The 13,890-nt window shown below is 37.3% G+C and overlaps 1 protein-coding gene and 1 pseudogene across 1 annotated transcript in view; both read left to right on the plus strand.

Moving 5' to 3' along the window:
- Positions 1-13,890, plus strand: part of SGCD (sarcoglycan delta) — a 936,024-nt gene that overhangs the window by 358,374 nt on the left and 563,760 nt on the right. The window lies entirely within an intron of this gene.
- LOC118518687 (small ribosomal subunit protein eS12 pseudogene) lies at positions 5,588-6,070 on the plus strand (annotated as a pseudogene).

Below are 13,890 nucleotides of genomic sequence, written 5' to 3' on the forward strand. Positions count from 1 at the left end.
GGAATATGCCTTTGCCTTAGCTAGAACTGTTCTTCTCTGAGGAATCCTTATTTCTCTTTTGAGTTACTTATAAGTGTCTTTATCTTCTGTATTTGAAAACAAAAGTTTTTGAAGCCTACCATTGTGCCATTTTGGTAAACATATTTTAATGACTTAAATTACACAGCAATTCTTAACTGAAATAGTTCTGTATATTGTGATGTTTGGGGACTCAAGCCAGCTGATGTATGCATGCAGATTTTATTTTTTTTTATTTTTTATTTTTTTTTTAAAGATTTTATTTATTTATTTGAGAGAGAGAATGAGATAGAGACAGAGAGAGCATGAGAGGGGGGAGCGTCAGAGGGCACCCGAAGAGTAATATACAAAGTTTTAATTAACATTTCCTTCAGGAATTCAATGACAGCCCACACTTGTATATATGTATATATATATATATATATATATATATATATGTGTGTGTGTGTGTATAATTTTTTTTTTTCCTCTGTGACATTTCTCCTTTGATGAACATTTATAATTCAGAAGAGGCAAAACTGTGTTGGATTAAATGCTATTTTTTTCACCAATGTTCAACATGTTTTAGCAAGTAAAATGTGATTCAATAGTTGACTCAAAGGCCATATTTACTATTTTAATTCATGACAAGGTTTCTGTGCAATTCCTAACAGAAATCAGTGTATAAAATTCAATAATTGGATTAGATTTTCTAGATTTGGTGAGTTTTAGCTACTTCTAGTTGAATCTCAAGAACTTACTGCAATTACAAATCCAGATTCCCTTGATGTCAGAATAATTAGCAGAGTTGGATAGAAAGTAATGTGTAAGCTCCCCACTTCTACTCTAGACTTCATAAATGAGAAGTGAAATATTGGCCCATAGGATGTCATGACCAGTTCTGAAGTTGAATAATGTTATTCTGCTGTGGGTGGTAGTGATAAGTTATTTTGACATTCCAAAGAACTTTTTTTTTCCTTGAAATTTCAGGATCTGAAATTTCTTTTAGCACTTAGTAGGCTCTAAGTAGATGGTGGATGCATTTTTATTTCATAGTTTAACACAATAAAAATTTTTTCCATTTTAATGATGTAAGGGATATAAAAATGTTGAAATGTCTCTTCCTTCTATTGAGAAATAGCCTGTGTCTTTCCACAGACTTATATAATAGTGCTTAAATATTGAATAAAAAAAGAACCAAAGTGTAATTTAAACTTGATCAGATGATTGCAGTCCTCTGGCCCTCAGCAAAATTCCATCATAACGAATGATAGGAGGTATTCCACAGCAGTATTAGGAGATAATTTATTATGATACACTAGGTCTGGAACTACTGTAGAAAAATATCTAAAATCATTAGGCCACATTTGGAAATGTTTCAGGAAGTCAGCTAAGGTGGAATATTGTTTTCCTTCCCAGTAGACTTGCAGACATTCAAAGTATCATTTAAATCTCTTAGAAAATGCTCATATTCACTTTTCATTACAGATGAATATGGTCCTAATTGCTCTATAACCATTAGCAGTTTAGTTGTATGATTTTTTAAAGTGTATGTGAATAAATACATCCTTAATATTTTGGTTTTTCCTGGATATCAAAAACATCCAATAAGAATACAATGACCCAAGCCCTTTTGAAGATATTTCACAATATTTTATTGAGTATTAATTAAAAACTGCTAATTATACCTTGTTAAGGTCACATATTAATGAAATTTTTCCTGGGCCAGATCTGACTGAATTTTATATTAGAGAAATTTTAGAAGCCTTTCAGGTTACATGAGAATATAGTTAAATTTTAGTCTCCCTATAAACTCAGACTAAATACCATGGGAATTCCTTAAGTGCAAAACAGTCTAACACTAATTGTACTCACTTGGATTTCCATAATGCTCGGTAATTTTCATAGCTTTTTCTTATCCCATTTCACATTTGATCTTCACACTATGCCCAAGAGGGTAGTAAGATGGGTATTATCCTCTCTAATTTATAATCCCCTTGTTGAGTTGTGGTCTAAGCGGAACATGCCTAATACTGAATCCTACTGTAGAGATAAGGTTCAAGTGTATTTGCTGGACTTTATCCTTGTGCTATTCTGATTTGAGGTCACTGGGGTACAGACTAATCAGTAATTCCTGTGCTTTTGATTGGGTTCTGTGGTTATTTTTTATGTCAATATCCATATGGGATTATGATTAAATTTTTCATTAAAGTAGTTGATTTTGACATTAAAGCAATTTTTTTCTTTAGGGAATCATTGAGTTAGCAAATGTCCCCCTGCTGTAAATAATGGGTATTAGAACAATACAGCATAAATGGTAAGATCTTGAGTGTTTCTAGAGCAAGTCCTTAATTTGATTATCTTGATCCTTGCCTTGGCAAACTTTTTAATCTCTCCAAACTTTGGTTTCTTCAACTTTAAAAAGGAAATGATACTAGATTAAATGGGATAATTCATATACAGTATGATATAGAATAAGCATTGAATAAATATTCATTGCCTCTGTTCCTTCTTTGAAATGTGTTTTAACTCAGTAAGGAAGAAGATAGTTGGAATAGTGTATAGACGAAGTATTTTACACATATTTTCATGTAATCCAATAAAGAACAAGTAACCTACTGAGAATATGTGTACCTTTCCCATATAAATCAGTGAACAAACTTGTTTTTAATTTTTTGGCAGACTTATGAAACCAATTAGCTTGGTAATATATATTCAACTTTAATGGGCAAGTAAATAATTAATGTTATTGCCTTTGTAAATTTAGCTTTTCAGTTATAAATTAACATAATTAAGAGAGTAATGTTTCAGTACACATTCTACGAGCCAAATATAAATCAAGCAATTAAACTGTAGGTTTTCTGCACCAAATGAACTCAACTCATAATGAGACAGTTGACAGACGTAAATTTGTTTTTTCATGGTCAGGTTCATTACAAAAACATGAAGGAAAATACTTGTAATACGTGTAATCAAGTAAATTATTCCAAGCACCATAAATTGTTTTTCTGGGTCTTCTACCTTAAACTCAGAACTTAAATACTATCATCTTTTTTTTTTCTCTCTCCTGAAGAATGATCTCTTCTTGTAAAAGATCACTTAGGTTTGCATCAGAATGTTAACTGTGTTGGTAACTACTTATAGTAATCCAAAGATCTGAAGAGGACTTATGTGTGGGGTCAGGGCCTCAAAACCAGAGTTGAGATCATTTACATGAAAGATTAAGCCATTTTGCATGACTCGGATGTGAAAGGCCAGCTGTGTGATAATTGTGTGGCATGGGTGATAGAAGGGTCTGAGGGGTCACTGCTGTGCTCTCGAATCCACTTGAATGTAGAAAGGTATAAAGCAGTAGCTTGTGTTCTCGCTGAGAAGTGAAGCAGGTGTATTTTTCCCCTTTGAAATCAGCCCTGTGGAGTACTATCAAGCAGATTTTAATCTAAGACAATATATTTTGTGACTACATTGTTCCAAACTGAATGAATAGAAAATGGGACCTGCTATGTGGAGATAATTGAACTGTAGACATTTTTAATCTTCAAGAAATACTGGTATATAATTAAACATGCACTGACTAATGATCTATATTTAACAGTTCACCACTTTGAAGTACACTACTCAAAGTAAAATTGGGGGGGCATATTAGAATGGGCATGTGTATCCCATTAATCTCTTTTTGGAGATAAACACAACTGCTTCTGTTTGCCCACTGATAGATCTGTAAAGTTAATCCCCCCTTTAGTGATGTTGAGTTTATTAAAACACCTTTTTTATATTTATCTTTAATTAGTTCAATCTCCAGTGATGCATTATTTTAGCGTATAGTATCTTCAGGGTTAAAGATTTGAATTCTTTGTTAGTAACTTTTGGGAAATGTGTATCCTATTGATTATGCTGTTTTGGTTATAGAATGCATTTCTTCCCCTTGATTGCCATGTGATAGGGTCCTTGTCAGCTTAGGTCCAATTGAGAGTTTTTCTAAATGCAGTATATAGTTACTCCATTTTATTTTTCTGGACAGCATTTTTCTTTCCAGAGTCACTGCCTGTTACTTCTGATACCTGTTATGGACATTTAAAAGCAAGTAAAGTTGGAAATCACAACTAACTTATACTTCTCATTAGCCCATCAAATTACCTTGGAATAAGTCTATAAGTCACCAATTCTAAATCTTACTTTGAATCAGAAGCTGTGGGCCTTCTCCCTAGGAAAATAGAAATAACAAAATGTGGTGCATAAATTTTGGAGCCCCTAGAAGCTCATCCCTGGTTTCAAGTTGAAACCTCTGTAATCAGAGTTACCAAGAGTGGAAGTTCTCCCTTTATTATTCTGTTCCAATTCAATAGTTCTCTGTAAAATGTTCTAAATTAGAACTCTTACTGTTCTAAATTAGACTCTATTAATGGTCCATATGGTCATATTAACTTAAATTTGTGTGATTTCCGCTTTGCAAAATGCTAGTAATTTGTCCAAGTTAAACCAAACACCCCCTTTCCATGAAGCTCTCTCTCTCTCTTTTAAAGATTTTATTTATTTGAGAGGGAGAGTGGGAAGGAGCACGTGCAGGGGGAGGGGCAGAGGGAGAAGCAGACTCCCCGCTGAGCAGGGAGCCTGATGTGAGGCTTGATCCCAGGCCCCTGGGATCATGACTTGAGCGGAAGGCAGACACTTAACCGACTGAGCCACCCAGGTGCCCGAAGCTCTCTTCTCTTGAATCCTCAGGTGAACCAAACATAGGTAACCTTTCTCTGTCATGCCCCAAATCAACTCCTGTACCACTTTATAGATGTATCTTTCATTCAAATTCATATGTTCAACTGTGTTATAGTTGTATTTCCACCCCGATTTTTCAACTTCTTCATGGAAACAAATTCTGGGTTTTTTTACCACACATTTTTATTTATATAGTATTAAGAGTAAACACTGTAGAAACGTGCTTTTTTTAAACAAGAGTAACTGAAATAAGCAGGTTTAGGAACTGACATGGTTGCCTCTTAGAATGTGCACTGCTCAGCTTACTAGGGTAGAAAGATGTGAGCTATAATAAAGTAGTCGAGTAGCCTCAATTGTTTATCATGACGTGGGCACTGGTTGCTATATTTTATAAAAAATAATGAAGAGCGTTGTCTAATTTGATGAATTGGTGTATTGTAGGCCACTTTAGAGAGTTTGTTTCGCAATGGGAAAACTAATCTATTCTGATCCTACCAGTTATTGTGACAGAAAAATAGGAGTAAACAAGATACGTGCATTTTAGTAAATGTTTAATGTTAATTTTGAAATTTATAAGTTGAGGGGCACCTGGGTGGCTCAGTCCTTAAGCGTCTGCCTTTGGCTCAGGTCATGGTCCCAGGGTCCTGGGATCGAGCCCCACATCGGGCTTCCTGCTCTGCGGGAAGCCTGCTTCTCCCTCTCCCACTCCCCCTGCTTGTGTTCTCTCTCTCACTGTGTCTCTCTCTGTCAAATAAATAAAATAAAAAAATCTTAAAAAGAAATTTATAAGTTGATTACTTTTTACCATTTACATTCTGTAGTATTATCTAAGGGCATTAAAATAACTTTGTGAGGCGCTCTTTACCTGCCCCCGCTGAGTCGTGCGGAGGCGGAAGGTCGCGTGCAGTCAAGATTCGGCTACACTCATAATCCACAGCCATGGCCGAGGAAGGCGTTGCTGCTGGAGGTGTAATGGACGTTAATACTGCTTTACAAGAGGTGCTGAAGACCGCCCTCATCCACGATGGCCTAGCACGTGGAATTTGCGAAGCTGCCAAAGCCTTAGACAAGCGCCAGGCCCATCTTTGTGTGCTTGCATCCAACTGTGATGAGCCTATGTATGTCAAGTTGGTGGAGGCCCTTTGTGCTGAGCACCAAATCAACCTAATCAAGGTTGATGACAAGAAACTAGGGGAATGGGTAGGCCTCTGTAAAGTTGACAGAGAGGGAAAACCCCGTAAAGTGGTTGGTTGCAGTTGTGTGGTGGTTAAGGACTATGGCAAAGAGTCTCAGGTGAAGGATGTCATTGAGGAATACTTCAAGTGCAAGAAATGAACAAATAAACTTGGTGCTTGGTTCTTGTTACAAAATAATAATAATAATAATAATAACTTTGTGAGGCAGCTACGTGTACTTTTTTTTTTTTTTTTAAAGATTTTATTTATTTGACAGAGAGAAACACAGTGAGAGAGGGAACACAAGCAGGGGGAGTGGGAGAGGGAGAAGCAGGCTTCCCGCGGAGCAGGGAGCCCGATGCGGGGCTCGATCCCAGGACCCTGGGATCATGACCTGAGCCGAAGGCAGACGCTTAATGACTGAGCCACCCAGACGCCCCACGCCCCTACGTGTAGGTTTTAAGAGCTTTTGCTATGCAATCAGTAGCTGGGAACTCTTGCCTCTTAATAGCTATACAACTTTGGGCAGGCTGTTTAATTTATAGACCTGAATTTTCTCAGCTGTAAAATGGGAATAGTAGTCATAAATGAGTATAGTTTGTTATGAGACTGGATGCCCTGTACATCTACCAAACATTAAACAAATACCATCTGTTACAAATATTAATAGGGAAAGTTGCTAGGTATTTACTTTCCATAATTCTATGGAGTATAGCTTTATGATATGTCCTTAATTTTATTTATTTGAAACAAACTTTTAAAACTCCTAATTATATTTCCTTTAAGGATCTTGAGGGCATTAACACCTTAGGCGATGTTAAGATCCACAGCTGAAATTTCTACCAAGTCTTACTGCCTTTCTAAGCAAAAGTATTGCTTTTTAATGAATAAATTTTGTTGAGCTGTGTATCTACACAAATAGAAACTCAAGGATATGAGGGCTCATCAAGCTCAGTATTCAGCTTCACTGTGAGTGAGTCAAGTCAACATGGGGGAGCAATGAAATGCACCATAGTTTAGCTTTTCATGTTTGTTACCTTTTGATACTTGAAGAGTCCATAAGGTAATGGGAAATATTGAAGGACTCCTTTGTAGTAGTCTAGTTATTTCCCACCAACAACAGCTATGATCCCACCATATCCTCAGTGAGTATAGGTAGTGGTGTGCTGATAAACCCACTCTCCAGAAAGGAATATCTTGTCTTACAGTGTTGGCGCATGTTAAGAGTGTAAATATTCCCAACCTGTTGGGCTTCATGTTTTAACAACTAGCTCACAAAATTCCTGGAAACAGCATGACTCTTGCTAGCTGGCTTCAACATAACATGATAGATCCTTTGATCTCATCTCTCAGCATTCTTTTAGATGCTTGCCTTTTTAAGAAGTACAATTCTCCTTCTTTTGGACACTTTCTTTTCTTCTCTCCCTTCGCATCTAGTCTTGCTGTCTCTGTGGACTTCCTTTCTGACCCTGTGCAGATTTCATTCACTCAGTTTTGATTCCTGTCTGATTTTCAGTGGTAGGGGTGGTGGTGCAGAGGGATGGGGATGTGGGGGAACCATGCAAGATAGAAATCTTGCTCTTTCCTTAACTTTACAAATAGTTTAATCTGTTTTAATTCCTTAATGTAACCTGCACAGCTCTGTGTGGTCTCATCCCAATTTATTTTTCCATTGTGATGGTTATAATGCTCCATCCTAAAAATGTGTAACTCCTTCATCCATATAGGACTTCTTTAAGGTCCTTGAAAGCACAGTGTTCTCTCTTCCAGGCTCTCCTACAAGGAATTTTTTTCTGCCTAGAAAGGTCTTCACATATCTTCTCCTCTTTCTTAGGTTTTCGTCCAGGTAAACACTTTTCAGCCTCAGAGCTCATGGACACTCTGCTGTCTGTGATGACTCAGATGAAGGTTATCCTTTGGTGATCCCACACAGCCTGGTACTTAATTCTGTCAAACCATTTTTTATGTCTCACTCATTTGTCAACACAGAGACAAGTGTTTGAAAGATACTACATATATGTAAGCCAAATGAGAAACCAGCTTTTGAGGACACTTACAGATCAGGAATCAGGAGATCTTGCATCATTTGGGGCAAGTCAGAAGATCTTTAAGACTTAGTTTTCTTCGTTTATATAATATTGTGCATTTCTGTTCTTGCATTATCGGGAACTACTAACTTACCTGTGCTTTGGTGATCAGTGTCAAAGTGTAATATTTAACATCCCTTTGTGTCTGACTTCCTTTAAGACACGAGAAGCAGCATTGTATAAGTGTGGACTCTGGATTTAAGCCATTTTAATACAATTCCCAGCACTGCTACTTTGGGCAAGTTGCTTGTTTTCCTCTCCTGTTTAGTGGAGATAATAATAGAACCTTCCTGATAAGTTAGGGAGAAGAGTGAGTCAGTACACATGAACGGGACTTAGATTTTCTTCACTCACCTGTAAACACACTTTACAACACACTTTATGTAATTCCTTCCATGGCTTCTGGGAGACTGTACAGCATTGGGTTGGTTATCAGCATGAGCACAATGACTTTGAAAAAAGCATGAAGCCATTTCTTATTCTCCCATTTCCTCTCAGAGTCGAGCTGCTTCATGTACATTGGCAATTTTATTTTTCAAATAAGTACTCTTTCCCCATATCCAAAATAACTTTTCAAATTAATATAATGATTTGTTCCATTCTAAGTGGTAATTATCTGTAATGTTTTATTTTTAGAGTAATATCCAGTAATTTTCAGAAGCTGGAGCTTGTCATAAAATCATTGAAAGAGAAGTAATTTTCTTCTGACTACTCTGGAGAGGACCTCAATGATCCCAGTCGTGCTTGAGAAGTGAGTTTAGCGTGCAGGTTGCCAGTTGATACACACAGTAAGGATAAGTATGTGATGAAGTGTCTGAGATTTGGGGTGGGGAGGGAAGAATGAGAAAGAGAATATGTCAGTGAGAAAAACTTACTAGAAGATACGGTTCCAGGAAATAGGACATACTTCCACTACTGAAGGAAGGACATTACTTTTACATCCATGGAATGTCTGGAACTTCCCTGGACTGGTGAACCCACCCTCCTCATGAATGAAGGGGGTGGGGTGGGAAAGAGAGTCCAAGTTTTCTACAAGTCATCTCCAAATCGATTTTGATATCTTTTTGAGGGTATGTGGGGTGAAGATCATACCTTCTGTTTCGAATGTGCTGACGACCGAAGGCCAGAAGGAGCCAGGCACAGAAGGGTGGCCAGTGTGGCTGGTGCAAGCTAAGTAGGTAGAGGTGTAGAATACATGATGAGACCCGTGAAATGGGCCACATCTCAGATCTGCTAAACTGCGGTGAGGATTTGGGATTTTATTCTAAAGTCGGTGGGAAGCCTTTGGCAAGTTTAGCTGAGGAGTGGAAATGGCTTATTTTTAAAAGCTCATTCCTGCTCTAGGGGAGAAAAAGGAGTGGGATCAGCCCAAGATGCATTGATTAGAGACCAGTGAGAAGGTTGTAGAAATATTCCAGACAAGTGGAGATGTGCTTTTAGGGGCTCTGTCTAGGAGAGGGGGGTGACCCCCAGTAGATGGAGAGGCCTCCTCGATGGGAGAGGCATTGCAGGTAAGCTGCTTAGTGGTGGTTGTGCTGGCTTCTTGGCAAGATGATGTGTGGCTCTTCGTGTGAAAGCATTTAGAAAAGCAGCCACAACTCACCCTTGACAATGTGTAGTCCGTGTGCATGCACATGCATGTGTATATTGACAGGCAGAGTGTGTAACATTGCCCTAGTTTTCTTCGTTAAAACTGGAGGCTGGAGGTGGAATTCTTCTTATGCTTTCCTGTGTAATTGTGAACAAGTTCAAGGATTGACCCATTTGTTTTCCTTTTTAATAAACCATTTTCTCCTCTTAGAAATTTTTCAACTTAGAACTTTGAGTAAGTGAGATATAAAATTAAGATAGACATTTTTTGGACTTCAGCCAAATGGTTCATGTAAGTTCATGAGCATCACTTGGTGCCAGATGGCTAAGAACAATTATAAGGCATTTCTTTCAACTTTAATGTTTTCAGAGAACTTTATAAGTGACTAATTTAACTTCACAGTTGCCTAGTAAGAAGTGAGGGTAAAGTAATAGCTACCTATCTAAGGCACAATTATGTAATTCAAACAGCTCTGTGGGTTCCTAATAAATATTAAGTAGTAACTTAGCTTGTGCTATAGTGGGAAGCAGATGGTTCAGGAAGGTTTAGGGTTGGCAAACCTGTATTTCTCAGTACTTCATACCGAGGCCTGAGGAATTGCTATTATGATTTTGTTTGTGTGTGCTTTAAAAAACCTGTCCTATAATCTTTTCTCCTTTCAAAACTATACGTATTAGTATGCCTGTTTCACAGGATGGAAAACTGAGGCCGGATGAGTAGGTGGATTGCTTCAAGTTTGCAGAACAGGGATTTGGTGACTCCAGAGTCCTTGTTCTGAAGTTAGATGACCGCTTTCTTCTCTTTGTTGAGGTGACAAGGCTAAGCCTTTCCCTAGCCAGGCACTTGGCTGGCCTACAATGTATATCTATGTTGTTTTATAAACTTTCCATAATTTCCCTCTTGATGGGGCTAAATATGTTTCTAAATCTAATCTTTCTGGTTTCTAATGTGATTTCAGTGAAAGCTGATTTCCAATGCAGTGGTTTTGCAATTACAGTGGATTCTCAGTTTCTGTGCATTTAATTTATGAAAATTCAACTGTACGTGCATAGCAAATAAAAAGAGAACCATTTCCATTGTGCAGAGGATTCTGTCCCCTGGTCCGTATAATGGCACATGCCCCCGAGTAAGAGAGGCAGTATTCTCTGCTTTCCTCAATGTTGGTCCTAGTCTTTGATGCCCCTAAAGGGTAAGGATTTCATCGAGTGAGGTCCTGTTCCTTAATAGTACTTACTTTCCACACTGTGGGACCCCTGAGATGAGTCTTCACTTTATTGTTCAACCAAAGAAATGTGTGCTACAAGATGGAAGAAAAGATTTCCCCCACTGGATATGTTCATTTAACAAGTACTAAATGAGCATTTATCATGTACCAGCACTGTGCTAGGTACAAGGAATACTACTGGGGATACAGTGAACTACTGAAATAGATTACCTGCCCTCACAGAACCTAGAACTTAGTGGCTTCTGAAATCTATCACTTAACATACTGCCTTCCTAAGGTATTTTGAAGCATGATGTTGGTTTTATGTGATTTTTCACTTTGCTGATTTTTGCCCTGAAACCCCTCTATGAAGGGTTCAAAGTGGGTTCAAAACCCACTTTGAAGACACTTTGGCAGTTTCTTAGAAAACTAAACATCTTCTTACTTGATGATCTAGTGATTGTGCTTCTCGATATTTACCCAAAGGAGTTGAAAACTTATGTCCATACAGAAATCTGCTCGTGAGTGTTCAGAGAAGATTTATTCTAATTGCCAAAACTTGGAAGCAACTGAGGTATCTTTCAGTAGGTGAATGGGTAAATAAACTGTGGTCCATCCAGATAATGGAACATTAGGCAGTACTGAAAAGAGATGAGCTGTCAAACCACAAAAAGACCTGGAGAATCTTAAAATGTGTATTACTAAATGAAAGAAACCAATCTTAAAAAGGCTACACACTATGTGATTCCAACTGTATGACATTCCAGAAAAGGCAAAACTATAAAGATATTTAAAAATATGAGTGGTTGTCAGGGATTAGAGGTAAGGGAGAGAGGAACAGATAGAGTGCAGAGTATTTTTAGGGCAATGGAACTATTCTGAAGAATACTATTATAGTGAAGATATCCCACAAAACATTTGTCAAAACCCATAGACTGTGTAAGACCAAGTGGGATCCCTAAGGTAAACTGTTGACTTTGGGTGATGATGATGATGATAGATCGATGTAATGGTTCATTGATGGTAACGGATGTAGCAGTGGTTCAGGATGTTGATGATGGAAGTGGCTGTGCATGCTTAGGGACAGGAAGTGTATGAGAACTCTCTGCACTTTCTGCTCCAGTTTGCTATCAAACGAAAACTGCTATAATTATATAAATAAACCCCTTGTTCTCCTCTCAGGTACCCCCACATAAGCCACGACTCCATCTGTGTCCTATATATTCTTACCAGTTTTTTGATAAAAGATAGAATGCAGGTGTGTAGTTGTGCCAGGATCATAGAAGTATTTGGGAAGATGCTGTTTGGGGTGGCATGGTTTGGAAAGAAGGGAATCGGGCATTAGAGAGCTGGATTCTTATCACTCACCTGACCCCACTCACTTTTGTGACTTCGGACAGACCACTTTCCTCATCTGCAAAACAGTATGATTTGACTGGCTGACCCCTATGACTCTGTCCAGTTCTTTCCTTTGAAATATTTTTAACTGAGTGCCTGGGACTTGGTCCTAATTATTTAACATTATTAAAGTAAAATCCCTTCGAAGTCATGAATTACAGGTCATATCTTTATTCCTTTAAAAATAAAAAATACTTAAAAATATATAGATCGACAGTCTCACAGTGGACTGTTCTGTGGTCTTCCCTGTAAGGTAGATTCCTGGTATCTCTTACACAGTTCTTTGGAAATAGTTGCAAAAATTGTTCTTAGATTTATGGTTAAAGTAAGATCATTTTACATTGTGCGACACCCTTTGCTTCTAGAGGTCACTTTGAAGAAAGTATTCAGTATGACCTAACAGAGATAACAGGACAGTCCATTTATTTTCATTGTTTATAATATTCTATTATACAAGGTTACATTTTTTCAATTAAGAAAAATGATAAAATGAATGGTTGTGTGTCCACCACCCAGCTTGGCAAATCCTAAGATTTTTGCATATTTGCTTTCTAGTTGTTTAAGTAATAAAATACTAATGGTTAAAGCTTCAAATGGGGAAAAAAAGGGGTTTTAAAATAAATTTCCCATTTCTGTCTGTTAAGTGAGTCACACTCATTAAGAGCAAAAAAATAATGGGAATTAAAGAGGTCAAAATCCTACAGAATTTTACCACCTAAAGACAACTGTTACCATTTTTATCACCTTCCTTTGTTAAACAGATACTCTATGTGCTTCTGTCTGGCAAACAGTTTTCTTTATTTTATTCTGGAAAATTTTAAATATATTTTAAAGTAGAGGGAACAGGGAAATGAAATCCTAGGTAACCATAAATCAGCTGGAAGACTTACCAGTTCATTGGCAGTCTTGTCTACAGCACCCAGACCCTGCTAGAGCAAATTCCTACCTGTAACATTTCTTCCTTAAATAGAGCAGTGTTCAACTCTAAAAGCTGACATCCTTTTTGTAAATAAAACAATGTCATTATTATACCAAAGATATTAATAACTATTTTGTACTGACAAGTATCTAGTCTTTTTTGAGATTACTGCTCATAATTGTTTCTTTCATCTTGTTTGTATATCAAGATCTAAATCTTCTTCATCCATTAGAAGTGACTGTGTGTTTCTTAAGCCTTTCTTAATGGGTAGGTTCCCATCACTCTTCATTATTCTCCTCCTGATGTATTTGTTGAAGATGATCTGGTTCTTTATCCTGCAGACAGTTCCACAGCTTGGATATTGCTGATTGTATCCCTGTGTTGTGTAAGCAAATTCCTCAGTCCCTGCATTTCCTGTAAGTTAGCTACTTTCATTCCGGTTGCATGGTTTGGCTAGATGGCTACCTAGGTGAAACTATTGTGCCTCCAGATCTTTCTTTTGTGATGTTAGTAGTCATTGATAATTACTACCTAGATGCGTTACTGTCATTAGGAGTTAAACAAGGGTGGCATTCCAATTTTATTATTTTGTTTTCATTTTTTGGTGAGAAACTTCTACAAATGGAAACTTCCTTTTTTCAGTGTGGATTTGATTATCAGTCATAAGGAAAGGCAGGACAGAGGTTGATTTTCATTTATTTACTGTTTTCAAAATAATGATTTGGTTCTCTAGCATCTTCCAAAGGTGACCAGTGAAATTTTTTTTCTTCTTCTTCTTAGTATCATTGTAAATGTATTGATTTAAA

Source organism: Halichoerus grypus, chromosome 2 (assembly GCF_964656455.1).
Source record: "Halichoerus grypus chromosome 2, mHalGry1.hap1.1, whole genome shotgun sequence".
NCBI classification, from domain to species: Eukaryota; Metazoa; Chordata; class Mammalia; order Carnivora; family Phocidae; genus Halichoerus; species Halichoerus grypus.